Here is a 27503-nt window from a genome sequence, read left to right as displayed (position 1 = left end):
TATGAAAAAGTCTGATTAGAGTCAACATCTGTTTACATTATTACAAGATATTTTAATACTACATCTGTTGCTGAAAGAAAATTAAAAGCTTTTAGATTCTAGGGTTTCCCTGGTGGTGCAGTGGTTAAGAATCCTCCTGCCAACGCAGGGGACACGGGTTCGAGCCACGGTCTAGGAAGATCCCACATGCCGCGGAGCAACTAAGCCCATGCACCACAACTACAGCCTGCGATCTAAAGCCCGCAAACCACAACTGCTGAGCCTGCGTGCCACAACTACTGAAGCCCGTGCACCTAGAGCCCCTGCTCCACAACAAGAGAAGCCACCACAATGAGAAGCCCACGCACCGCAACCGAGTAGCCCCCGCTTGCCGCAGATAGAGAAAGCCCGCACGCAGCAACAAAGACCCGATGCAGCCAAAAATAAGTAAATAAAATAAATAAACTTATACAAAAAAAACCTTTTAGATTCTTAGATAATAATTTCAACTGGCATAAATGGTAAAAATACATTTTAAAAATATTCTCTGCTATTTATGCAAATAATTTCTCATTAGTGATTATTACCAAGAATTTGAAGAGATCATAATTTAAGTCTAAAATTTTTCAAATTATTTTATCTATCTTTACTCAAATTAAATATTTAATTTTTATGCAAATTAAATGTTGATTTTTTTTTCTCCCAGATGCCTCTGTATTTTATTATTATCATCATAAATTCCCTGAAGATTATCCCAGTGTGCATTGCAAACATTATTTTTTCTATGTGTATCATGACTAGATACAGAATGAGAAACACTGGTTAAAACAGACTATTTTTCAACATATATCAAGAAATCCCCAGATTGTTGCTGCACCACCTACTCCTTTAAGCTTCCTAAGGGCAAATTATATGCCTACTTCATCATTAGATGTTTAGTTCCTTGTCTGGTGACCAGCCCAATATATATGTGCTAAAGGAATGAATACATGACAAGTATGGAAAAGGACCATCACTTTCTTTCAAAACAAATCTTTAGCTATTTCATTACCGACAGGAGAAACTTACAGAATTACTTGGGGAAATTATTTCTTTCCTCAAGGAAGCACTTTAAACTTATAATAAGAACCTATATTACTTAGCAAAGAAGAAGGAATTCTTAAACAGCATTTTCAAAGAGCAGTGGTGAAGGACAATGTCACTCTGACCCTCCAGAGTCCCTCTGACTCTTCCCACTATCTAACTCCCCCTAAATTCTCTCTTTCCTGGTCTGACTTCTAAAAGTGACTTTATGGAACATTTTAACTTTTTTTCTTTAAAATTAAAAAAAAATTAAGTTTATTTTTTTAATATATGAGTCCTTAAAATATATTTACTATAAGTCAGTGGCTGCCTACAAAGGAGTTTTCTTACTCTTGTTACAATGTTTCTCTCAAAGATTTCCATCCTTCTTCAATGACATTGCCCACTTTCAACTTTGCTGAATTTTCACTTCAAGTCAAAATTTGTTCATTTTGTTCAATATTTATAAATTATCAATAGGTGAAATAAAAGACCAAAAAAGCAGAAAATATGTACAAAGTTCTCAGTGCAAGAATAATAGCAAAGCATCTAGTTAAAAGGTAACACTAGATAAATTTACCAAGCTTCCTGGAATGCCTAACATCTTCACCACAATCAGAGTCAGAAATGGAAACACCCTTAGATATTTTCCCTTCTAAGAGTAGCATCTACCCAAAAGTAATAGTTATATTTCAAGAAAATTTGATTTTGGCCTCAGATAATCGTTTCTGCAGGAATAAAAGAAAAAACAGCAAGCAAACAGATAAATGAACAGCAGATATTTTGGCTGTGAAGCCAAAGTAATTTACTATTTCACCCACCCACAGGCACCATATTTGAACAGCTGGAATATGTTTAATTTGTTACATGATTCATTATCACTTTTTCTAAAATCTATGGCCCTCTCTACCTCATAGCAGAAGAAACCAAAATGATACACCACCTTAGGAAAAAACCTAGGTGGGTTTAGCAAAGCCAGGTTTATCAAGCTCAATCAATTACACATTCCTTTGTTACCTGTGTGGTTAATCTGTTTTAATTGAGCTCCACTGTCATATATTTAGTAAACAAATGAGCATAGGTGCAAATATCAAGATTGTTTACAGCACAAATATTATGTAGCTTGCAATTTTAGAAGACCCATTAGCAAGACTTAAAGCTAGAAGTATTTAATGTTCACACATATTCTTTTCTTTACACTTTTGTTTGTCATTTTTTTGTTTTCCGAACATCCCAAACCCAGCTGTTTAGCTCACGTGACATGGCAACTGAATGGACATACCATAGAAGCTCTTTTTCTTTTTTTTTTGGCCGCGCTGCACGGCTTGTGGGATCTTAGTTCCCTGACCAGGGATGGGATCAAACCCATGACCCCTGCAGTGGAAGCATGGAGTCTTAACCACTGGACTGACAAGGAAGTCTCTAAAAGCTCTTATGAAACAGAGTTTCTTTCTGGTTCCCATTTATTTCCCCAATAAACAAAAGGAAATTTCACACTTGCCTGGAAAAGACCACTTTGATTACTTCACTGAGAGGAATTCTTTATTTTATCGACAAGCAGTAGATTACAATTCTCTCTTCATGAACAAGTCTATTCCGAATTTCTCCCACATAAAAGTTACATCACAAGAAAAAACAAACCAAAATTACCTTAACTTGTTTTTGCGGCATTACCAATGTTAAATTTTTTTAAAATAATAATTCTATATAGCCAGATGCCTGTTGTTACCTCTAAATCTATAATTATCTGAGTTTGATGCCTTAAGAAAAAAAAAGGGATTATATCTAAAACTCCCCCCCAAATCTTAGATCCCTCAGAAAAGGAAGAAAATAACATACAGTCACCCTTTGTCTATCATTCTCAAATAGCTTGGAAATATGGCCAATATCAAGAAAGGTCAGTGTTACAAGCATTCTAAACCCAATAAATTAAATATCGAAGGTAAAGAAAGCCTAAGACTAAAAAGTATAGATAAACATATTACTCTTTCGAATTTCTCATTCTAGAGTAATATGCAATTACCTGGTGACTCCAGCCCAATAAATTGTTTGTTAGTCTTCAAAATTCCCCCAAATTCCTCTTCACTTTGCTAAATGTCATTGACTGTATATTTGTATAACACATAACACGATACAGCAGAACCAGAGGCTTTTAGAGCCAGAGGTTTTTAGAACTGACTGTTGAACGTATGTCACTGGAAAAGCAAGATCTCTGACACGTAATATGCTCGAGGTTTTAAGGGACTTCCTCAAGGTCACACAACTAGTTAGTGACCAAAGCAGGACTAGACTCAGCCTCTTGAGTCCTGGCTCAGTGGCAAGTGTTTCTCATTTCCTGATGCTTGTTTAGCATGGGAGGGTTGGGGAAGAGAGGTGTCAATTGTCACCACTTTATTACCAAGGACAAATGTTGCATCACTTAATCAGAATGCAGTCCTTCATTGAGCAAAATCTCAAAGTGACATCTAGTGGAATACCCAGTCTCTATGTAGACATTTAATTAAACTGTAGTCCCTTTATACCAGCACAAATATTGTGAGGGAAAACAACTCAACTCCTTTGACATTTTTGCAAATAGGTTTAGTGGAGTCCATTCTGTTTACTTTTACTGACATTTGTTTTTCAGTCAATTATCCCACATGGTTATTTTTTTCCTTTCATAATTTATTGCTAGCAAGCTAGCCATAAGAATAAATACAAATAATTCCTTTCTTTGGTACAAGCATCAGAGCTTAGGTTAATAATAGCTGGAGAAAATGAGTACTCATTTTACCCCTCCCGTTTCCTTGTCCTACTAGTTCTAGCTCACTTATAAATCAGGCTGGTGGCCACAGCAGAATCCAACTAGAAAGACTTTAACCTCAAGTGCATTGGGGGTTTCTCCTCACATAGCCCTAAAACTCTGGAAAATAACACACTTTACTGGATTAGTCGTCTGTCAGATAACTAGCTAAATATGACAATCATTTTTTATCTCATAGCCATCTGTCTCCAATTTTTGCTCACCTTTACTTTGAAACTTTTTGGGGAAGTCTTGAAAGGGTCAGAAAGCCTTCATCACAAAAAGTTCCATTCCCTTTGTTGTTCCATGGGATCTCATTGAGTAGACACAGAAAAACTCATTTTTAAGAGGTTGAAAAATACGTAGTGTACAGCAGAGCTGCTCAAACTCCAACATGCACATAAATCACCTGGAGATCATGTTAAATGCATATTCAAATTCAGAAGATCCGGACTGAGGCCTGAGAGTCCATGTTCCTTACAAGTTCTCAGACTAGACTCTAGTGCACACTTTAAATGGAAAGGGTATAGAGGAAAGGGCATTTACTTTGGAGCTCAGGAGCCCTGGATTGAAATCCAACTTCAGTGGGGTCTGGCAGTGAGAACCTGAGAAAGCCCACCCCACTGCCAGACCCCTCCTTTCTCCCTGTACAGCACTCACAGCCTCACCACCACCATCTGCCTTGGACCCCCTGGGACTGATCTCATCATGCCCTTTCTCCCATTCTATGTCAGGCCACCCCTAGACTCCCAGGCTGCCTCCCAGATCCCACAGTTGAATCCCTGTTAGCCTCTGTGAATCTATCCTAGTCCTCCTTGTTCCTTATTGCTGCTTTCAGACAAATTTCCAATCCTCCCTTTTCCCCAAAACCACCCATTTTGAATCTCTGTCATCAGATTATATCACCCATGATTTCTCATTGTTCTTGTCACCAAAATGCCAAGGATCCCCTTCATTTCCTCTACCCAACCTAGCCACTCACTCCCACGGTCATTACGCTAGACCTTGTTACTGTTAACAACTGCATCTTCTCCTTAGTGTTAATTACACACATCCCACTCTCTGCCATCAACTCCTAACATTTCATCTCATTCTCTCTGTATTCTGCATGGCACAATTCTTCCATATCACTGATACTGCTAAGTCATTGATCCTATCATCTTTTCATTGCTCCTTACTCCTTCAATGTCCTCATTTCTCTCCTTACCCAACTTAAATTCCATTGTCAATGATTATTGACTCCCTTACTTCTCCACCTTATCTCTTACCTCTTGTTGCTCTTCCTTTGCAAAACTAGAGTCCCATTTAAATCCAAATTTCTGCTTACTCCAAGCCTTCCTCCATGCAGCTAAACATGGTGGAGGAAATTACAAACCCGGATGGCTGGTCTTTCTTTAAATACTTGACCATAAACCTCAAGTGTTCCCACCATTTATACTCTATGTCTGTAGTCCATACACTCTTTAAATTATGTGGGTTGCCATTTTAGTCTCTCCCCTCAAGTACTCAACACCTCTTCTCCCACTGTTATCCTAAGCTGATAACCTTGCTTTCTATTCTACTGAAAAAAAAAAAAAATAGAAGCAATAAGAAAACAATTTCCACATATTCCCTTCAACACATCTACCCACATGCTTGCATCAGCAAACATCTTTGCCTTCCTGCCTGCTACCATTGTTGAATCGTCCAACGCTCCTATCAAAAATCAGTCCTTATATGCATGCACTAGATCTCATCCCCCTCACTAATCCAGCCCAGACAGGCCTTCCAATAGCTGTAGTTCCTGCTAACATCTGAATGTAACATCCTGAGAGACCCTCATCCAGATCCACCCAGCTAAGCAGCTTCCAAATTCCTGACACGTAGAAACTGTGTTTTAAAATGTTTATTGTTTAAAAAAAAAAAGTTTATTGTTTTAAGCCACTAGGTTCGGGGGTGATTTTTTTTATGCAGCAATAAACATAATACAAGAAATAAATGAATGAAATGACAGATCATGAGATCAACTTTGTACCCACTGGTTAATTAGGAAGGAATTATATACCAGTCAATTGAGGGACGAATTTTCAAGTATCAGGAGGGGAAGGACAGTAGGTGCTTCTTCTTCTGGCTAAATGGGGCTTAGAGCTTGATAAGGAGTGGAGCCTTCATACAGAACTGTAGAGTATGAGTAAAACATCTTTGACTCTTCTGAACCCCAGTGGGAAAGAAAGAGAAAACTCTATAACCAAAGAGAAATTCTGACAATTATGGATGCTCACTCTCCAGGCAGGGTTCACATCTGCTGTCAGTATAGCAGGATATGAGGGGAGGTCCTAATAGCTGTGGGACCTTAGGAAAGCCAAGTCATTTCTTCCCTCTCCTGAAGATGGACAGCGTTTCTTTCAGCTGGTCCCAGAAGATGTGTGTGCCAGAAGATGGCAGACACGTGTCATGTGACCTCCTTCTTGTGGGGCCGGCCAACTTATACAAATTCCTCCTGGAGTGACCATGAAAACCAGAATAAGGCAGTTTTATCACATTGGGAGTGACCAGGTGTTTAGGGGTCAGGCTGCCCACTCATCAGTGATGGCCAGACATTCAGGACCTGAGGCTCCCAAGCTAAAAATAACCCACTGGCCCTTTAAATCACAAATTAAAAGGCCAATGATATTTTCACATTTGAAAATAATATTGGGGTCTAAATTCCAACTCCTGTTTGATGAAGAATTCCTCAGCTAGTTTTATATCTAAGGCCCATAGGCTTTAACTCTATAGTCTGATAACCAGAGAAGAAGTCTCATAATAAAGTAGGGTTTTTGTTTTGTTTTGTTTTGTTTTTTTGCTTGGAGGGCTCTAGGTCCAGGAGCAACTGTCCCCAGAATACCCACCAAGACACTTGAGAGACTCTGTCCATCAGTCGATTGATAAATAGATAGATAGGTACACACATACATATATATTTAAGTATATATAAGTAGAAATTTTATTTTTTTAATTTAGCAAGAAAAGGTATTTTTTAAAACACAAGTAGAAAAGTATCAACCAATCCGAAAGTTTCCATTTCTTTTAAACTTATTTTCACCTACCAGTAGTTTCCAAACAAAAAGATATGTGTCCTACTAGGCTTTACAAAGAATCATACAATGAATTTGGGCAAATCTTATATCTATGGTTTAGATGTTCCAATAGAAAAGTCTAAATAGTTTTTAAACATTTTAATTTTGTTTATAGAAAAGTTGCATCTGAATATTCAACAGTCTAAGTGAAAGACCTTTACTACCATAACGCAGTTAATGTTTTCATATAATTTTAATACTCCTAATAGTCATTATATTTGTGGCTATGATTAATACAGAAGCTATCAAGCAATTTCTACTAATTCATATAAAACATGCCTCTTTGAACTTCACCTTTCTTCTAGCTACACTCACTCCCTTAATGATCTCATCTAGTTACTTGGCTTTAAACATCATCTATCCACTAATGATTCCCAAATTTATATCTAGAACCCAGACAGCTCCTCTGAACTCCAGACTCATATATCCAGCTGCCTATTTGACATCTCCATTTAAAGGCCTAACACACATTTCACACTTATCTTGTCCTAAACCAAACTTCATATCTTTCTCCCAAACCTTTTCCTCCCACAGTCTTCCCCTTCTCAGTAAATAGGAATCTTATGCTCCTAGTTGCTCAGGTCAGAAATCTGGGAGTTGTCCTTGACTCCTCTTTCTTTCACTCCTGACATCATATCCATCAACCAATCCTGTCAATTCTACCTTCCATATCGCCCAGAATCTGACTTCACACTGTCTCCACTGCAACTGCGTTGATCCAAGGCACCATCATCTCCACCTGTATTACTCAGTAGTCTCCTAACTGGTCTCCTGCTTCTGCCCTTGATCCCTATAGCCTATTAGGTACACAACATTCAGGTGATTAAGTAAAGCATGTCCTCCCTGTGTGTAAAACCCTAAAATTGTACCCCCTTTCAGCAAACTAAAAGACAATTCTACAAGGTCCTACATAATCTCCACATCACACTCTCCACATCTTCCACCCTGTTACCTAACTCATATCCTGCTATTCTCCCCATTGTTCACTCTACTTGAGTCACTCTAGCATCTCTACTGATCCTCAAACATAGGGCCTTGGCACTAGCCCATCCATTGCTTGGGATGCTTTTCCCCCAGTTAGCCACATGGCTCATTCCCTTATTTCCTTCAGGTCTTTGCTCCACTGTAACCTTCCCAAGGACTCCCGTATTGAAAGCATAATCCCTCCCCTCTCTCACAATACCTATTCTCCTTTGCTTCATTTTTCTCCATTGCCCTTTTCAACAGCGTAAACATTTGTTTGTTTTCCTCCACTAGAATGTAAACTTCCTCAAGGCAAAAGCTTCTATCCATTTTGTTTATTACTATACAGTCAGCTCTGAGAATATTCTTAGCAAGTTGTAGGCACTCAATAAATACTCACTGAATGCATGAATATTAAAGGACTGGAAAACCATTTACAATCAATATTTCAGCAATTGGTCACTATCCTAGCTAGTAGAAGGAAAACTCAATATAGTATTGCTCTTTCCCCCTTGAAACATACTCTTTATCATATTTGAATACCTAAGGTCATTTTCACTTGGCTTTATTAATCTTTGCAGCAAACATAAGCTCCAGTGTTATGATCCTTTTTCTGGAAACACTGGTTTCTGAATATCTAAATATTTTTCCACATCTGAGAACCCCATTAGAGTTGATGATCATATTACTATTTAAAACTAAATGGGAAAAGCATATGTGGGCTTAAACCCCCTCATCTCTCTACCAAATGGAACCAGGGAAATATTTGGCAAGAACTGAATAATTATAGAATAGGGGTCTGCAAACTATGGCTTAAAGACCAAAGCCAGCTAAGATTTCCAGATGAAACACAGAATTCCCAAATAAATTTGAATTTCAGATAAACAACAAATAATTTTTTAGTATAAATATGTCCCAAATACTAAATGCTGAGTCTGGAAACCTTAAATCTGGCCTGCTACATGTTTTTGTACAGCCCACAAGCAAAGAATGGCTTTTCCATCTTTAAATGGTTGGAAAGAAACTGAAAGAAGAATAATATTTTGTGACAAGGGAAAATTATATGAAATTCAAATTTCAGTGTCTATAAATAATTATTGGAACACAGAAATGCTCATTTGTTTACTTACCATCTATGGCCACTTTCACGCTACAACAGCACAATTGAATAGCTTCAACACAGACCAAGCCGCAAAGCCTAAATATCTACTGTCTGGCCCTTTGTAGAAAAAGTTTACCAACCCCGGTTGTAGAATATTTCCTTTTTATTCTTCCTCTCACTGAAGACAAAGCAAAGTAACTGTTTTCCCTTTAGAACCCTCTTCCCTCAGGAGCACTCTCAGTGTTTTACCATTATGTTGGAAAAAGGAGTAGAAGTCTCTGAGAAGAGGCAAAATGATAAAGATTACTGTGGGCTATGGATCCCTGCAGAACTGAGTGTGAATCCTTTCTCCACCTTCACAGTTTGAGTGAGTTAAATGGGGGCCATATGAATACAACCATACAAAGTGGCTGAGAGGGTTAGGAGATAAGGAGAAATGATTGATTTTAAAGGACAAAAAAAGGGTCAAACTTCTAGACTACAATAGAGGATATGATTGTCAGAAGGAAAAGAGATGGAGAAGAAAAGTGAAAAGATAAAAATTAGGACTAGGAGAACAGACTTCTCAATCACTCACTAAGTGATGAGCTTTAGTGAAAAATATAGACTTCACATGGATTCAAGCAAGATATCATAACCAAAAAAAGAAAGAAAGAAAGATATCATGACCAAAATTAGGGAAGGATGGATATATGTGCTCAGACAAAGTAAGGCAACAGTAACACCTTTTCCAAGGTAAATAAATCTTGGGTTGTGTCTATTCAATACACATGCGATTATCTCAGTAAAAATTATATAATTCACACTGCCAGAAGCTAGTATTATTGTATTCAAAAGGTATGAGTATGTGTTGCTGCTACCATGAGGGGAAATGAGAAAAGACAGAGCCACGTTTACACCACTGTGGAATCCCCCATATTCTCAAAGGAGTCAGTGGATGAAGCAGCAACCATAGCCCCTTTAGCCTCATTCTTTCCAACAAATATTTTCTACTCAGGCCCCTGGGTTACAGTTATCAGACCCCTGTTTTTAAGGCCTGAAAAAACAAGAAGTGTATAAATTGAGGGGACAATTTATAAGATCTATCAAATGACTGTCTCTGTAACCCATGACCCTAGGCAGTGGTTCTCAACATGTGAGTCTCACATGTAAAACATATTCCCAAACATAACTTCTGGCATTAGATATACTGCACTTCACTCCTCCTAAAAGGCATATCAGCATGGGAGAGAGTGAGAGTGATGTTACCACAGAGATAACCTTGAAGTTGTTCTAAATATATTTTTAAATGTAAATTATTTGCAAGCTTCAGTACTTCAACTGTGTTTAGTAACAAATACTTATGACATGTCTCACTCCTGACCTGTGTCACAACACTATAATTGAGTAGTACTGTTTCATGCTACTTCTGAAGAACAAAATTTTCCCGAAGTATAGAAGTCATGTTAATATTAACCATGGCAGAAATACTATTAAAAATACATGTAATCATCCCCAAGGTTACTTTAGGGACTGTGGTTTTGAAATTGATTTCTGTTCACAATATATGTTGATGTACTTCACAGGCTTATACTCAGAGCTGGCCAAGACATTCATTAGTTCACTCATTAGTTCTTCATATTCTCAACATACGAAGTTCACATGAGAACCACTGACCTAATGTAACAGATCACAAATACAGACATCTATGGATGTAGAGAACAAACTTACAGTTACCAAGGGGGAAGAGTGGGTGGGAGGAGTTGGGAGATTGGGATTGACATATATACACTACTGTGTATAAAATAGATAATTAATGAGAACCTACTGTATAGCACAGGGAACTCTACTCAATGATCTGTGGTGGCCTAAATGGGAAGGAAATCTAAAAAAGAGGAGATATATAACTGATTCACTTTGCTGTACAGCAGGAACTAACACAACATTGTAAAGCAACTAGACTCCAGTAAAAATAAATAAATAAATAAGTAAACTAATACAGACATCTGACACATTTCAGTCAACCAATATGTAATGAGATCCTTTGACAGCTGCAGTTCTAGGGGTAAAGATGAATAGCCAGGGCTCTGGCCCCCTAGGAGCTCACAGCCTAGTAAGACAACATACAAATAAAATAATTTCAATGTAGTGCGATTAAGAAAAATGGTGGACATGAACACAATGTGTTATGAGCTCATGGGAAAGTAAGCGAGTCCACAAGGGAATGATTAGCGAAAGCTTTGCAAGAGAGAGAGTACACTGAGCAGCTACCCAGTGTCAGTAACTGTACTAGCTGCCGCTAGCCACAGAAAACTGTTAAAAACAGCATAGCGCCTGACAGTAACTTACAGTCTGGTGCACGGGGCAGATCCATTAATCTGAATCTCAAAGGCAAATGGAAAGTCAATGAACTGTGTTGGTGCCCTGGACCTATCTCCCTCCTAACCAGGCCTCTCACCTTCACCAATCTGTATGTACTCTCTTGTTCTTCTGTGCTAGATACTTCAAGGAATAACCCCTTACTACAAAATGCTCTCCTATTTGGGAACAGTCACAAACATAGGTATTAGATATGAGAGGACATATCTTTATATGACCCTGACCCCCTAGAAATAGCTGATTGTTACATAAGTAGATATCTGACCCAAACTGTACCATTCAATGCTCTTTTAGTATTTGAAATTCTAAACTGAGATGCACAGGGACTTGGAAGTGACCCACACTGATAGCAACACCCTATGAAGAATGACCACAAACTCCTGTCCCACAGGAAACCCATACCCACCCTGCCTTCTACTCTTTCCACATGTTGCTTATTGCACTCCCTTCAATTCTGTAAGAACTCTCCCAATCCCCTTCCATCTGCTAAGGCTGGCCAGAGTCAGTTCTCTGCTTATAATCCAAGGAACTTTCATACATGTCACCAATCCACATAGTCTCCCAAGTCTTACACCAGTCTAACTGTATTTTCCTCTGATCAACAATTTACTGAGAAATTAATCGTTCATAAATCTTAGTATGTTATCTACCCCCCCCCCCAGAGAGGTAATAGTTTGCGGGGACTTGTGGAGATACAAGTTGAAATGCAGAGATTCACGATGGTGACATCCCCACGCCACCCTTCTTTCTGCTACTGAGTCAGTTCTTCTTGTTAACATCTCCTTACTTCTGAGTAAGCCTTAGAGAAATGAAACATCTTTCACGACTCTAACTGCACCATCTCTAGCACTTACCTAAGAGGTTTGAAGGAGAATTTTAGAACTTAAGTTTTTAACCTAAAACCCAAAGCAAAATCATTAATGAAAAAGCAAGTTTGGGATTTCCCTGGCAGTCCAGTGGTTAAGACTCCAGGCTTTCATTGCAAGGGGCATGGGTTCAATCCCTGGTGGGGGAACTAAGATCCCACATGCCTTGGAGCATGGCCAAAAAAAAAAAGGAAAAAACAAGTTTGTCCCTAAATAATTCTATGTACTCTTAGAATTGACCCTCATATCCTTTCTAGATTCATTTCTTTCATCAGGCACACTAGTAGTAGCAGTAGCAGGAGTAGTAGCGGTGGTGGTGGTGGTATTTGTCTTCTTTCTATTCCTAACAAACCCACAAGAAGGAGGGACTTGACCTTCATTCGGGGAGTTAATTGACAAGGATGGATCCGTCCAGAACTACCCTCTTTCAGGTGCTAGGAGAAAAAGTCCCTTGCTAAAGTTACATTAAAAAAAATTTTTTAAACATAGGCAACAGATTAGAAAAGCCTTCTTTTGGGGGCAAAGAAGAGAGTTTTCAGTAATTGAATATTAGCTATCTCGATTATCAGAAAAGCATTTCCTATAATTTCTCTCCTCTGTTCTCAGTATTTGCTACTACTGGGGAGACATTTCTATCAAACTCAGAATAAAATAGAGTGGCATATCAAATTAAATAATACCCCAAAGAGTTATCTATCTTTTCCAAAGATTGAACATTCAACCCAAAGTACATCTTCAAACCCTGCCTCTAAACAGGCTCCCTTCTTTTCTCCAGCTACTGCACACCTCAGTAAGAAATGTGTGTGTATGAAGGAGGGGGGCGTGGGGGGGGAGTATGAGTTTATGTGTGTGTTTGTTTTATTCCAAGTGCGTGGAGTAAGACATTTAATGAACACCTGAAAACTGGAGCTGGCAAATGACAGCAGATGCTCCATAAATATATGTTCGATGAATGAACAAGATCTATACCCTTTCTAATAACATTTTAAAGTAATATATTGTCCTTCTTCCTGATAAGCTCATACCTTTTAAGAGAGAGACCAGCATCAGCAACAACTATTCCTGAAATTTCATACCATCTTAGTCATTTCAATAAATTAATAGCTTGAATTGGTACCATGGGTTTCCATGAAGATGTCAAGGCATTTGATGTGTTTTAGCTCCTGGGCAGAATGAATTAAGTTTTTAAAAAATGTGCCTCACTGAGAAATTAGTCTACTAATACCATATTTTGATTGTAAGTAATTAAGGATTGTAGGTGATCTTGGGAAAATATTACTTTTAGCTAAATTGAAAATAGGATTATAAAGGAACAGAGGTGATATATTTCATTTTAAATGAGGCGAGTGACTTATTCTTGGGTTAAAGACCCAAGTTACTTTCTGTTCCAGTATCTCTCACATGTAATAAAATGGTGCAGTCTACTTTAGCTCCTGTGCATGGCAATCTCTATGAGTAAGGCTACTTAATTTCTCTGTGAAGTATAATTAATCATCTCCATCCTACTGTTTCAGGGAAGTTCATCTACAAAAGGCAGTGGAACTACTGTTCATGGCAACTAATAAAGGCTTTCTTTCATCGAAAGATCTTCCAAAACAATTAGCAATTGATGAAAGGCCTGCAAGTGCCCAGAAATTGCAGATGCTCAATCAATTTCAAATGATATGGCCTTTAGCTATCCAACCAGCAAGAGAAGTAATAATAAAATAATTAGTTTTAAAAGCTACGGAACACTGGTAAGAAAAATTGTAAGAAGGAAATCAGTTACCCGTGTATAAAATTCAATGTAAATGTTAGAAACATAAATTAAAATAAGGATATAATTGCAAAACAAGTAGAGAAAGAATAAATTAAGAGAACATAATAGTGATTTATGTTTTCTATGTTCAGCTTTTGTCCCTAAACCCAAAGTGAACAGTTTTTATTCAGAATATTTTATACTTATATTTATCAGAAGTAATTGATCTGGTTAGAAAATTGACCTTTATTTAAACTGCCCATTTTGCATGCATTAAAATCAGATTTTTAATTTCATGAAATCATAATTTCTCAAGTACTGAAAATGCTTCCCTCTTATTCAAACTAATTCTCACCCCTATTAATAAGGCTTTTTTGCATTTGGTTTGTAAACATGCATTTGTAATATACCAGAAACTTTCACTGAATCGTTTTTAAACTAAGTTGCTACCTGGAAGGCATTGATAGCATTGTGATAGATCTATCAACAAACAGAAGATTATTTATACGATTCTCTCCAACCCTTCTTGTAGTATCTTGGGTCAGGACCTCTTGTTCAATTCTCACACCAGCTCTGCTAGTCAGTTCTAAAGGGTTCCCTTTCAGTTCTAACCCATGAGCAATCCCTAAATTCCATCAAAAAATCAACACGAGGGCTTCCCTGGTGGCGCAGTGGTTGAGAGTCCGCCTGCCGATGCAGGAGACACGGGTTCGTGCCCCGGTCCGGGAAGGTCCCGCATGCCACAGAGCGGCTGGGCCCGTGGGCCATGGCCGCTGGGCCCTGTGCCTCTGGAGCCTGTGCTCCGCAATGGGAGAGGCCACGGCAGTGAGAGGCCCGCGTACCGCAAAAAAAAAAAAAAAAAAAAAAAAATCAACATGATATGTACCAGAAAATTAATCAAGACATCAGATTTTGTTTAATGATGAAGTATTTTCTATCTTAGAGAATAGTTTGTCTAATATGCTACTTATCAAAAATATATCTTGTTTCTCTTATGTATTTTTATAGCTCTGAAATTATATCTTATTCATCTTATTCTGTCCATTCATCTTTGGAGGCCTGAGTTTAAAGCTGTTTCTCCCTTATATGGACAAGCATGTCGTCTATAATGAAGACTCTGCAGGGTGTCCTCACAGACATTTTTGTCTGCCTCATACCTCATCTTGGATGTCCATTCTGTAATAGATCCTCCCGACATTCCTCTGTTGACAGAGCATCAGCCCACTGATGGAATTAGATTATCACTCCATGGACAAGCATCTCTGACTGAAACTCTGGAAACCAAATCACAGAACACTAAGAATAAACAGACTAGTTTCTCATATTGTATGTGACATGCAAAATACAGTATATATTTCTACTCTTATTAAAATGGAAAATTTTCCTTCACCTGGTCAAGGCCAATTAGTTACAGTTAAGCCACAGTCTTCTGTGACATGTAACAGGTCTTTCAATAAAAGGACAGAATCATAAGCTACTTCTCAGCTGTGACATGCTGTCTAGGCTCTGGTATGCCTCAAGTTGGAAAATATGCCTTTCCCTTCACAAAGAGAAATACCACATGCCACAAAGTCTGTGAACCCAGTATGCTTGCTTATCATGGTGTTCTGAAACTGAAAATTACCTATTTTAAAGTCATATGTTATTAAAATATATCTTTATTTAATTTTATAAAGGCTTCCCTTAATAGCAATTTATTCAGTGCTGGAATAATCCAAAACAACTGCTATTCCTTCAACTAGTCTATGGTATTTTATTTTTAAATCTCAGGTAACATGTCCTTGAGGTGAATTGCTACAGCTATCTAGCTATCTTCAGACTTTAGACTGAATGCTCAGAGCAGGTATTCTCAAACTTGTCTTCACACTGGAATCACCTAGGAGTTTCAAAAAATACCAATGCCTGTGTTCTACCACCAGAGGTTGCAAATTAATTCGTCCCAGTGTGGTCTGAGCCTGGGAATTTTTAACTATCCTTAGATGATTTAATGTGCAACCAAGTTTGGGAATCACTGGTTTATAAGAATATTGATTAACATACCACCATGTGGGCATTAGATAAATAATTACTGCATCCCATTATTATCTGACAAGATCAGAGAATGACATTCAGATAATTAACCTTACTAGTAATTGTTACAACATATTAAAATGCTGAGAACTTTACCAACATATTTAAGCCTCACAGCATTCCTGCAAGGTAGGTATTATTATTCTTACTTCATAGATAGGGAAAGTGAAGATCAGAAAGTCTAGATCGTTTACCCAAAGCCGCCAATTAATAAATGGTGGAGCTGGTACTTGAACCCAAGTCTGTTTGACAATAAAAGACCTGTTCTTTCCACTATGCCAAACAGTTTCACAGGAAGCTGTATCACCTCCAAGGAAGTGAAAATTAGTTCTTGAAGGTCAAAAAATTCTTAGATATTACAATGATCTGTGGTCCTCCAAAGTTCAACTCTGCTGACACAGTCTTATTCTTTAATTTCTCTCACTGGATAAAATTTAAATTTAATTTCATTTTTCTACTTAGGAGTACAATAATGAGAAAAAAAAGTTCCAGAAACACTCTACTATATCACGTTCTGTCTCCATCCATTTTGGTTAATAATGAGTTAACATGTGTACTACTCACATACCACTTGCATTTTATCTACTATACCAAATACCTGTAGAGAAAGTGGCTCTCTCAACAATTTTACAATTCCCAAGTTGTACTCAGAGTTGAAAAGAAACATAGTACAAATAAAGCTATATATGTCATAGGTCCCCAGAATGCTAATGATGGGAGAGGAAATAGTAAGTCCAAAGAGTATTATCTAAGAGTCTTTATAAATATCTATTATATAGCTACTCCAGCGTCATAGGAGTAGGTTGTTGGTTTGCAAACTTGGGAGTTTCCAGGTGAAATCTAAGATTAGCCCTTGCACATGAAGGGCAAGGAAAGACCAAGAAAAAGGTAGACCACTTAAGATTGGGAGGTGGCAGGTTTAATAAGCAAGGGAACTCACTTACAAGGCTTATCTTGTGCATTGGTAAGACAAGTACATCTCCACACCTGTCCACCAGAATCTTAAAAGTTTATATAGAGGCCTTAACTGAGTTTAGTCATGTATACCATCCGGATGATCTCAACAACACTGTCTAAATGCTGTGTCCCGGAGACAACTTCTAGTGCAGGAAACTCAAGTGGAACGCACATTCCAAGGACAGGGGAATGGGTGAGGAGCCATCAGTTGCCTGGGTCCAAATCCAGGGTTAACAGGTGGTTACATCCTCTCAATGACCTCCTCCAACATCTTACTAGAGTAAGCTTTCTCTGATCTGACTTGGTTAAATGGCAAAATATTTCAAAGTTTTAAACATCTGGAGGCAAGAATCAAGTCATTCAAGTGTCTATCTCCTATAGCGCTGGGCCTCAGATAAACTAGTCAATCAAGAAATGTGTATAAAATTTAAAAGAAAGAATTTCCATTGCCCATACAGAGGTTATCAATCACATAATCATAAACACACAATAATATTGCATGGGGGGCCTCATTGCATGGGGGCCTCTAGCCCTTTCTGCTTTCTCTAACCCTTCATGCACCTAGAGCTCTGACCCAGCCTGAGTATCTTTGGTTATTCTTCTCATCTCAGAGAAAATTAGGTCCACAAGGAAAAAAAAAAAAAAAAAGACCTAGTTGAATTTGCATTAGACTCAGAAGGGTAAAGTCACATTCAGATTCCTGTCCTAGACAGAGTCTGCCCCATTAAAGGAGCTATATGAGGCAGTAGTGAAACTGAGCAGGACCCTGTGGGGCTCCTAGCCATGGAAGCCTTATTGTGACCCCCATTTCTTGTTTGCAGGGAATAGACTTCAGCCTCTTTGACCTTCCCTGAGTTCCAAAGGGCAGATTCTGAACAGCTGCTAATCAGGGAAGGGAGGGGATGCAGAGACAAGGGAGGAGCAGTCAAGAAACAATAGTGCAGCCTTGGGGCAGGGTCTTGGTTCTGCCTCAAGGGATACACACAACAGTTATCTTCTGAGCTCTTTACAGAACTAAAACCCCCAGCAAATGGAAGATGTTAGCATTCTTCATTTCAGAGATCACAGTTTGATAATCAGAGAAGCTCATCAAGAGACCACCTGAGGCCAGATTAAAGGAGTGCAGGCCCTGCACACACCCTAATCCTTATCAGCAACTCTGCCCTTGAACCACTGCTATAAAACTCCTCACCAAATCCTCCCAGGTTGGGACATAAAGTTTTCGAGAGGCATGAACCTGCTTCCCCCTTTGCATGGCAAAGCAATAAAGCTATTCTTTTCTACTTCACCCAAAACTCTGTCTCCAAGATTTTATTTGGCACCAGTACACAGAGGCTGAGTTTTTGGCATCAGTACTACTACTAATAATATTAAAAATAATAATAACAACAACAACAAATGATAGTAGATAACATGTATTGAACATCTGCCATATGTCAGTCACCATATTAGGTGTTTCATATTCATTCTTTCACTTAAAACTTTCAAAAATCTTGTAAGATTTTTTTCTTATATATAAAGAAAGAATGCTAGAGGATTTAAGCCTGTAAAATGTTAGATCACAGAATTTGCTTTGAGTTTTCTTGTGTGGTAAGCTAGTACTTGAACTTGCAAGCTTAATCCTCTCACATTAATCCCCCTTTTCTTATGTCTATGGATGTAATGAAGAATCTTTGCTTCCTTTGTGAGGGATAGAAACCTAACTCAAACTAGGCAAAGCAGAAAGGACGTTTTATGAGCTCATATAACCAAACCACTGTAGGGATCAGGCACCAGAGCTCCATCTCTTGCCTCTGCTTTTCTTTGGATGTTAGTCTCTTTCTCATATATGGTACACAGGTACTCTCCAGTCGACTGGAAAAGTAGCCATTGACAGTTCCAAGTTTACCTCCTTCCAGGTTCATGACTCCAGAGCGAAAAGCCTTCTCCCTCCAATTTCAGGGTAAAGAAACACAGGGTAGGACCTGACTGGCCCAGTTTGGGCCATGTAGCCCATGTGGCCACCCTGGGACCAACTGTTGTAGCTTAAATGTCCAGACTTGAATTACGTGAGCACCTCTATGGCCAAAAAGTCAGGGCCCTATGTCTTGCAACCCCACCAGAATCACCTGAGTAGAAAGAGAAAGACGTTCTTTTAAGAAGGGGTGGGGAGGCATGGTTACCAGAATCAGGAATGCAGGACAGATACAAATAATCTAAAGATCATGTTAAAATGCAGATTCTGATTCAGGAGGCCTGAGGCAAGGCCACAGGTCCTGCATATCTAATAAGTTCCTACAAGATGCTACAGACCACACTTTAAGTAGCAAGGCACTAACCTTCTTTCCAGGCATTGCCCACAATTATCTAACATGGTAGACGCTCTAAAGCTTAGGGCTCACCCCCAAGGACAAATGCAATCTCACATGCTTGTCTGAGTACGGTGCCTTCTCGGGAGCAGCTGTGTGTCCCCGTCACAACACTGAAATAGCAGAGGTGTTGCCCGTCAGGATCGAGACATATTGGCAGAACTCCATGATAAAAACACTTTACAATTTCATAGCACCTTTCATTCCAAAGTGTTTCAAAGCTATATACATTCAGCACCACAGAAAGATGATAGAGGCAGCAGACTCCATGGGGTGAAGGAGGTGTCGAGGGATGGAGTGGGGGTGGAGGAATATGTAAGCTAAGGTCAGTGGGACATGTCTCTGTTAAAGGGAACACAACACCAAAAATCAAAAAATAAATAAAATAGAAAGGAAACTAAAATCTTTAAGGTTCATGTTCAAAGAATGATAGCACATAAGTTAATGTTCAGAATCATTTTCATAGGACCATCTTCTCCCAATAAGCTGCCTATGGGTATGGGCACTCTGAAAAAGCACAAAGAAAAAAAGAAAAGGAAATCAGAAATGAGCTAAACAAACAAGATTAAAAAGCATTAGGAAATCTATAACGTCTGAATCCATTAACTCCGGTTTGAATAGACTATGTTGGTCTTAATTAAACGATTAAGTCTTAATATCTTAGAGGGCAGTTTTCCATCACAAATTCTCTGGTGTGACAAGTAGCCTTGTGTTTGCAGAGCACTGAGTAAAAGAAATGACTTTTCTAAGTACTGCAAAATGTGAATATCTAACATAACCTTAATATACCTGATGACAATATAGGTGGTTCATATATGTTCTGCAGGAAACAAAAGTCACTTTATGACAGTGCTTGAAAATGGAAACTTTTAATGACTCCTAGAGTGTTTGCCTTGAAAGAAATCCATTTGCTAGTGTTGCTCTGTCCCATTTATTACCAGGGACTGCTAGGGGGCTTCCGGTGACTTAGAAAGAGTTCTATTTTCACTTCTTCTGGCTCCTGTGACTATGTCCAGCAGAAAACTGAAGACCCAAAAGCTCCCACAAGACAGTTTCAAAGAGGCTGTGCTTGGCAGTATGTGGCCACCAGCCAGGGAAGCACATACCAAATTAAAAGGGCGAGGAGAGAAATCCTTTTACCATTTCATATTTCCTGGGGTTTCCAATGAACTCATTGCATTACTCTTCTTTGTGAAATGTTTTAGCAATTGTGCTTATTTATGAACGTTCACAAAACCCTCAAGATAACAAGGAAAAAGAAAGCAGGGATTCTTAGACCAGAAATTCATCTTTCCGGCTCTTTTTTTACTCACTATCCTCCCATCCTTTCTCCTCCCACCTTCACTTGAGACAGGTGGTGAAGCCTTCCCCAGCCAGCAGATAACAGTGGTTACTCCATCAGGACAATTGTTATCTGGAATCATAGCCTTATTGTATTGTCAAAGAGAAAATCATGCTACTTATAAATCCAACAAGGTGTTTTCCATTAGGAAATACATTAAAATGACCCAGTACTCTTGTGCCCTCACACTGTAATTTTGAGCCCCTGGCAAAGTTCTTCCCCAAAGCCTATTTTTATAAATGATGGGAAGTAACTGATGTATCTGGTTATCACTCAGGATTCTGTCAGTTCCACAACTAGAAATGGTGCTGCCACGCTCACTCCAAAGGAAGGTGGTGGTGAAGTGTAGGCTTCAGATAAGGATTTACACTGAGAGGCCAGCTCCAGATTATAGATAGGAGGCAGGCAAAGAGAAAGGTACAGTCATAGAATTAGAGTTATTGCAGATCTGCATATCTTGCAGATAAATGAATATATTCCATTTTGGTTTGCTGTACATTTGACAGTAGCACAGAAACAAAACTGAATATATACGTTTTGAATTATAATAATCTAACATGCTAGCTTGGAATGAACAATATAAAAAGAAAGAAAAGTTGCCAGTTAAATGGCACATTTTAAGCAATGGAGTCTTTGGAATTATATCCTTGTTTGACTTATCATCTGACTTACTGATAGCCCATTTGCTTCTCAAAAGCTTTAAGTTGGCTCAACATTTCACTAATGTCAACCCCATAAATACGAATTGAGAGCTTACTGCATCCAAGCACAGTTCTAGGAACTGGGGATTCTTAGTAATTAAGACAAGTATGCCTGTGCCTCTCAGAACTTACCATCTAACACTGTAGTCTAGTTTAGCATGAAGAAAATAATTGTCTAAGTATGGACTACTGAAACTAGAACAGTACTGTTAAAACCTGTAGGGCCCTTGCATCATTCACCACCTTGTGAACACATTATTTATTGAGTGGAAGTGTTTAAAAACAAAAGTTACCATAATCCTCTTTAAATTCTAACGTTTTCTTTTGCTCTCTGAGTTCACACTCATTAAACGTACTTTAATATGGATAGTAAAATATTTTCAGAGCTCAGATAAACAGTTTAGGGTAACTGAATTATAACTCCAAAAACATCCACTGATTGTCTTTGAAGTGCAAAGCATGTCACGTAGTCCTCCAAGGAACACAAAACCAATTAAGACCTAGCACCCACTCAGGTTGTCTGTAACTCCATTCAGGGGGTATTTACATGAAGAACAGAAATAGAAAGTAGACTGAGGTGAACACTGTAATAGAGGTTTAAACTTAAGTTCTAGATACATGTGGCATGAAAAGGTTAATTTGTTAAGACAGCTGGAGAACTCTACAGAAGTTGAAGTGGCACGGATGCCATGAAGGATGAATGGATCTCATCAGGCAGATTGGGTGAAGGCAGAAGAGTGCAATGGTTAAGAACTGGCAATACAAAGTGATGGTCAGAGTTCTGGTGCTCTCTCTTACTAGCTCTATGACTTGGTCCAGTTTCTCATTGGTGAATGGGGATAATATAAGAGTACATCATAGGGATGCTATGAGTATTAAATAAGATGACTCATGTAAAGTGCTTTATCCAGTTCCTGTTACATAGTACTAATAAATATTAGCTTCTATTATTATAGACTAAGAGTGGAGGAAGAGAAGCAGGGAAGTATAGATTATGCTTTAAGTAATAGCTGAAGAGGTGCGTAAAAGGCCTATTGAAAAAGCAAGGTTAAGAGATAAATTGTTGAGAGCCTCCAAATGCAAGAAAAATAATATGGCCTCTATTATTAACAAACCACTCAAAAGCTTGGAGTAAGGGAGTAAGTGACATAATCAAATCATAATTAAATTTTGTTTCACCCTTACCAATTTTAAGATCATATTCCTAAAGCCTTTTTAAGATGAATAGTGGTACAACAATCATGACTTTGAGCACTACTAATGATATCTACTGTTCACCAAGCACTTACGATATACAAGCATTGTGCTAGGTACTCTGCATATTTTTTTCATTTAATCATTACCAAAAAAAATTATGAATCAGGTATAATCAGACATATATAACAGATGAGAAAACTAAGACTCACGGAGGTTAAGAAAAGCCCAAGGTCACACCCCTAAAAGAAAAGTGAGTGCTATCAACTGATGAGTCCTACAGCAAACTTAATAGTATGGTTCTGGTTTGTTCTATCCTAACGTTTATCATACTCCATTGCATTTGACTGTTTAATTGTCTGCTACTCCTACTAGAGTGAAAGTTCCTTAAATCAGGGACTATATATTAGCTGCCATTGTGTTCTAGGCAACCAACACTCTATCATGAATGATTAATAAATGAGTGAATATAATTTTATGGCAGAATTTTCCTTAAATGGCATAATTATAAGCTTCATCTGATTATTGCAAGCATGCTAGAGATGTGGCTAGAATGTACGTCCATAGAGTTTATATTTTTACACTTTTAAACTATATAATACAGTTATATGAAAAGGAAAAAAAATTCTTTGTTAAAACTAGACTATATTTAGAGTCCTCTAGAGTCAATTTGACCCAGAGTCAGCCCAGTCAAAAAAAAAACAACAAAAAAAGTACCAAACAAAGATGGAAACATGAAACACAATTAATAAGTCTAAAAATGGGCAATCAGTAAAGTTTAAAAAAAGACAAACACTTTAGATCATTTAAGTATGGGTTTTGTCTGGCTGACTGATGTTGATTCTCTAGCTCCAGACCAACATGACATGAACAGAAGTTATATGGTCATTTGGTTAATACATTGAAACTTATATTATCCGTTAAGCATTACTATGGACAATCTTAAATGACTTGAAATTTAAAAGAGGAAAGCCCATAAGACAATTTGATTCTTCCAGAAGATTTACAGCCCAACTAGCCTTTTTCCTTGGTTCAGTAAGCACAATGTGAGGCTTAAGATGATTCATAATGGCTAAAGAGTGGCTAAAAAAGATCATGTTCTAGGATGTTAAAATTGCCAGGAATAATCTAAATAGAGAATGATGCAGGCAGAAAATATGCATGTAAATGTATCTGGATTAGACGATCACCAAAGACTTTCATTTCTGCATTATGATTTCTATATCTTTCATATTTCATATTTACTATGGTTGTAATAAAGGGTCTAATTCCATTCATGATTTTTGACTGCTGATAGCTTTCAAGGCCCATCACCACCCATCCCTTTCTGTCCCTCATTTAGGCAAGCTGGTGAGAAATCTTAGGTTCTCCCTCCTTTGGTACAGGTGGGAATTTCAAACCACACAGTCCCTGATCTTTATACAGGAACCCAAACCCTAGACCCATTCCCAAACTACAGTAAAGACTGAGCCAGCCTCCTTTTCCTACTCTTTCAAGCTATCTCTGGACCTGCTCTTTGCAGAATGCTTTTTTTTTTTTTTTTTTGGTGGTACGCGGGCCTCTCACTCTTGTGGCCTCTCCCGTTGCGGAGCACAGGCTCCGGACGTGCAGGCTGAGCGGCCATGGCTCACGGGCCCAGCCACTCTGCGGCATGTGGGATCTTCCTGGACCAGGGCACGAACTCGTGTCCCCTGCATCGGCAGGCGGACTCTCAACCACTGCGCCACCAGGGAAGCCCACGCAGAATGCTCATTTTGTTAATAATAAATTTTTTCATACCCTCTTGGTGCATGTGTGGCATCATGGGTCTCAACATCAGAATCAAATTTTGGGTTGGGTTCACCTCTGCAGAGTGGATGACAATAGTCAGTATATATATATTATTTTTGTAATGTAAAAAGGACTTAAAAATGAATAAAGTTTGAGTGTTGACAAACCTCATCAGCATATACCATGTTTCTCTCTCTCTCTCTCACACACACACTCTTACACACACACACACACACACACACACACACACACACACTGAGCAAAGTAAAATATGTCACTTTTCTATGTGCATTTCCTAGATATTTCAAAAAAATAATTCTATATCACATCATGGAAAAAACTAATACTTTCAAATAATTTTCTATGGAAATATATCTTATGAATAACTGATAAACAAAATGGACAGTGAGGGAATTTTGATCAGAGTATATTATGAATTTGATTCAGAATAAGCATTTATCAAGTGCTATTGTGAGCAAGGCTCTGATATAAAAGCTTTGCATATATTAGCTCCTTTAGCCCTCACAACAACCCTATGCAGTCGATATTTCAGGAGCCCACTTTACAGATGAGGAAGCTAAAGCACATGGAGATTAAGTAATTTGCCCAAGATCCCAAAGCTAGTTAGGGAGGTGAGAACTGAAAACCCAGAAAACATGTCTCCAGAACCACATACCATAAAATATTCCCTTAACCACCTCTTCTCCAAAATTTAATAACATCAGTTTTTTATAATTATATCTCACACAGGATTTATTATCTTTTCTCTTCATGTGGACATTTTCTAAGTTTTTAGCATTTTGCAAGTGATCAAGCCCTAAACTAAACACAAGTTCCAGACAGGCAATTATCATGGGTTAAATTTGCATTACATCCATTCCCATTTTTCCCTTTCCTAATAATGGTCCAGTTTTCCTTCATGCATCCGTCTCTACCCCATAAGGCCAAATGCATAAAGGCACAAGTACCACATCTTGAGCTCCACAAGTGAACCCAACGGGTAGAAAGGTAATCCCAACAAGTCTGCCACAGTGAATGGGTCAGGAATACAGACATAAGCCAGTAAGCACTGGGCACTGCCCTTGCCACAAGGATTATTTCAGGAATGGACATATGATCTAATTTAGACCAAGGAAATACAAAGAAAGATTTACATAGAACTCCTGGGAACTAAGTTTTCTCACTCAATAAAAAATCACCAGAAAAATAGTTCTCACTCCCTCTGAAAGTCATGAAACAGAGCTGTGAAGCTTAAAGTAACTACAGTCATTTTGCCTCCATGAAGGAAGCCAGCCTGAAGATGAAGCCAATACACACAGGAAAGTACAGCTGAGCAAACTTTGGAGAACCAGCCAGAGCCACTGGATTAAGCCAGCCTGAAGCTAGTCTCCTCTGAATTTTTGAGCAGGGAAGCTAATAATATTTATTTGCTTGTTTAAGCTAGTTTAATTTTGTTTTCTGTTACTTGCAGTCGTAACTCACACACATGTAGAATCGGACTCCCTCTAGCGATTTTACACTACTCTATCCTTTCAAAGAACACACTCTTGGTACCAATGTAACATCCCTTATTCATATGGAGTGGAATGTCAGTAACTTTTCTCTCAGATTTGTGGCTGTTGGTCTGTATTTTTCCTTTCCAGAAATGTTAAGTGTTTTACTCCACTATTTCTCATCATAGGTAATCCTCGGCTTTCTCACAGTTTGTTTTTGCTACCACGTCATAACAGATATCACTGGGAGGAAGCTCGTAACAGCTGAGTTGTTTTTTTTTAATTGATTCATTCCTTGTACTTTCTGAGTCATCACTCCCATAGGACTCCGATGCAGTGACTGAGGGTCAATGAAGGATGAAAGAAAGCTGGTCAAATTGAGCACATAGAGCAGTGAAATCTCACACATTAAAAAGTAGGGAGTGTGGAAAAATAGGTAAATGATTGAATAAATTATACTCTAGGCCAGAACGTCATGAAATATTATGCAGTTATGCAGGGTTTTTTAAAATTATGATTCTAGAGACTTTGGTAAACATGAAAGAAAAACAGTCATTATCCTAAGTGGAGGTAAAAGATACAAAATTGTATACACAATATTTACAATTATACAGTAGTCACAAACCAAAAATTTTTTTAAAACATAATTTTTAAAAATTTTATTGAAGTATAGTTGAGTTACAAAACAGAATTTTTAAAACTCTGAAGCAAATAAAAAAATAAAACACTAAAAATATATTAACAATGGTTGCACTAGAGACTATAGAAATTTCTTCCAGTTTTTCTTTTACTCTTTTTAATGATCACAGATTATTTTATGAAGAAAAATTTTAATTTTTTCACATAGGAATGCCATACATCATTTTCAGTAACCACATGTCTAAACTGACAGATTTGTTTGAGATGTACAAAGATAAGAAAGTTAAGGAGGGAACATTCAGCATTGCGTAGTTTAAACATCTCAATGTCCGCTTTCCCAGAGAGGTTTTCTAGGCCAAAGGAGATGCACAGTCTCCAAAATAAGACCTCACACCCCATGAAATTTAAATACTGTCTCTCAGGTGCTAAGAAACAAAAGACCACCGATTAGGTCTTCAGAGTCACTTGGCAATCTTTCAGCCTCCTCCAAAGCAGTAATACCACACAAGAGATAATATAGCTCAGGAGGGGAGAAAAAAGAGGACAGAGTTGTGAATCAGTCCAATTTAGTCGGACTATGCAAAGAAGGGAAAGAGGCAAGGAATTAGATAACACCAGGCTGTAAATCTGTATATATCATTATTTTCCAAAAGTGAACCTCAAAGTGAAAGGTTGAAATGAAGGGGAGACAAGAGGAAAATGAGGTGAAAGGAGATGGAACTGGAAAGATCGAAGCCAGAGATATGTGTATAAAAGGACAAATGATAAACCAGAATTATGAATAGAGATAAAGGAGTTAATAGAAAGGACAGAAAGAAAGTGAACAGGCAACCGAACGAGAAAGGATATTCCCAGTGGTGTCAGACCTGATGATGGAAACCCTGGCGAGACCCTAGGAAGGGAAGGTGGAGGTGAATGACAAATGTGCAGCATCAAAATAAATCATCTTTTCTAGACTTTCTGCAGGAACAAATTTTCCAGAGATTTAGATTTGGTATACGAACCAAGCTGGATCACAGTGAGGAACTAATACAGGATTTG

General features: G+C 38.2%; 1 long non-coding RNA gene across 4 annotated transcripts in view; it reads right to left on the bottom strand.

Moving 5' to 3' along the window:
• Positions 1-27503, bottom strand: part of LOC307185411 — a 311225-nt gene that overhangs the window by 233065 nt on the left and 50657 nt on the right. For 2 of the 4 annotated variants that reach the window (XR_013828040.1, XR_013828041.1), the window contains exon 2: positions 15106-15222. The exons of 1 other annotated variant lie outside the window; for it this stretch is intronic. This is a non-coding gene — a long non-coding RNA (uncharacterized lncRNA). Of the gene's footprint in view, positions 1-15105; positions 15223-19293; positions 19426-27503 lie in introns of those variants that run through there. One more of the 4 variants, XR_013828043.1, reaches the window with a different exon arrangement.

Source organism: Stenella coeruleoalba, assembly GCF_951394435.1.
Source record: "Stenella coeruleoalba genome assembly, chromosome: 4".
Lineage (NCBI taxonomy): Eukaryota > Metazoa > Chordata > Mammalia > Artiodactyla > Delphinidae > Stenella > Stenella coeruleoalba.
Note: the sequence above shows the minus strand (reverse complement) of the source record. Positions and strands in the feature narration are given on the sequence as shown.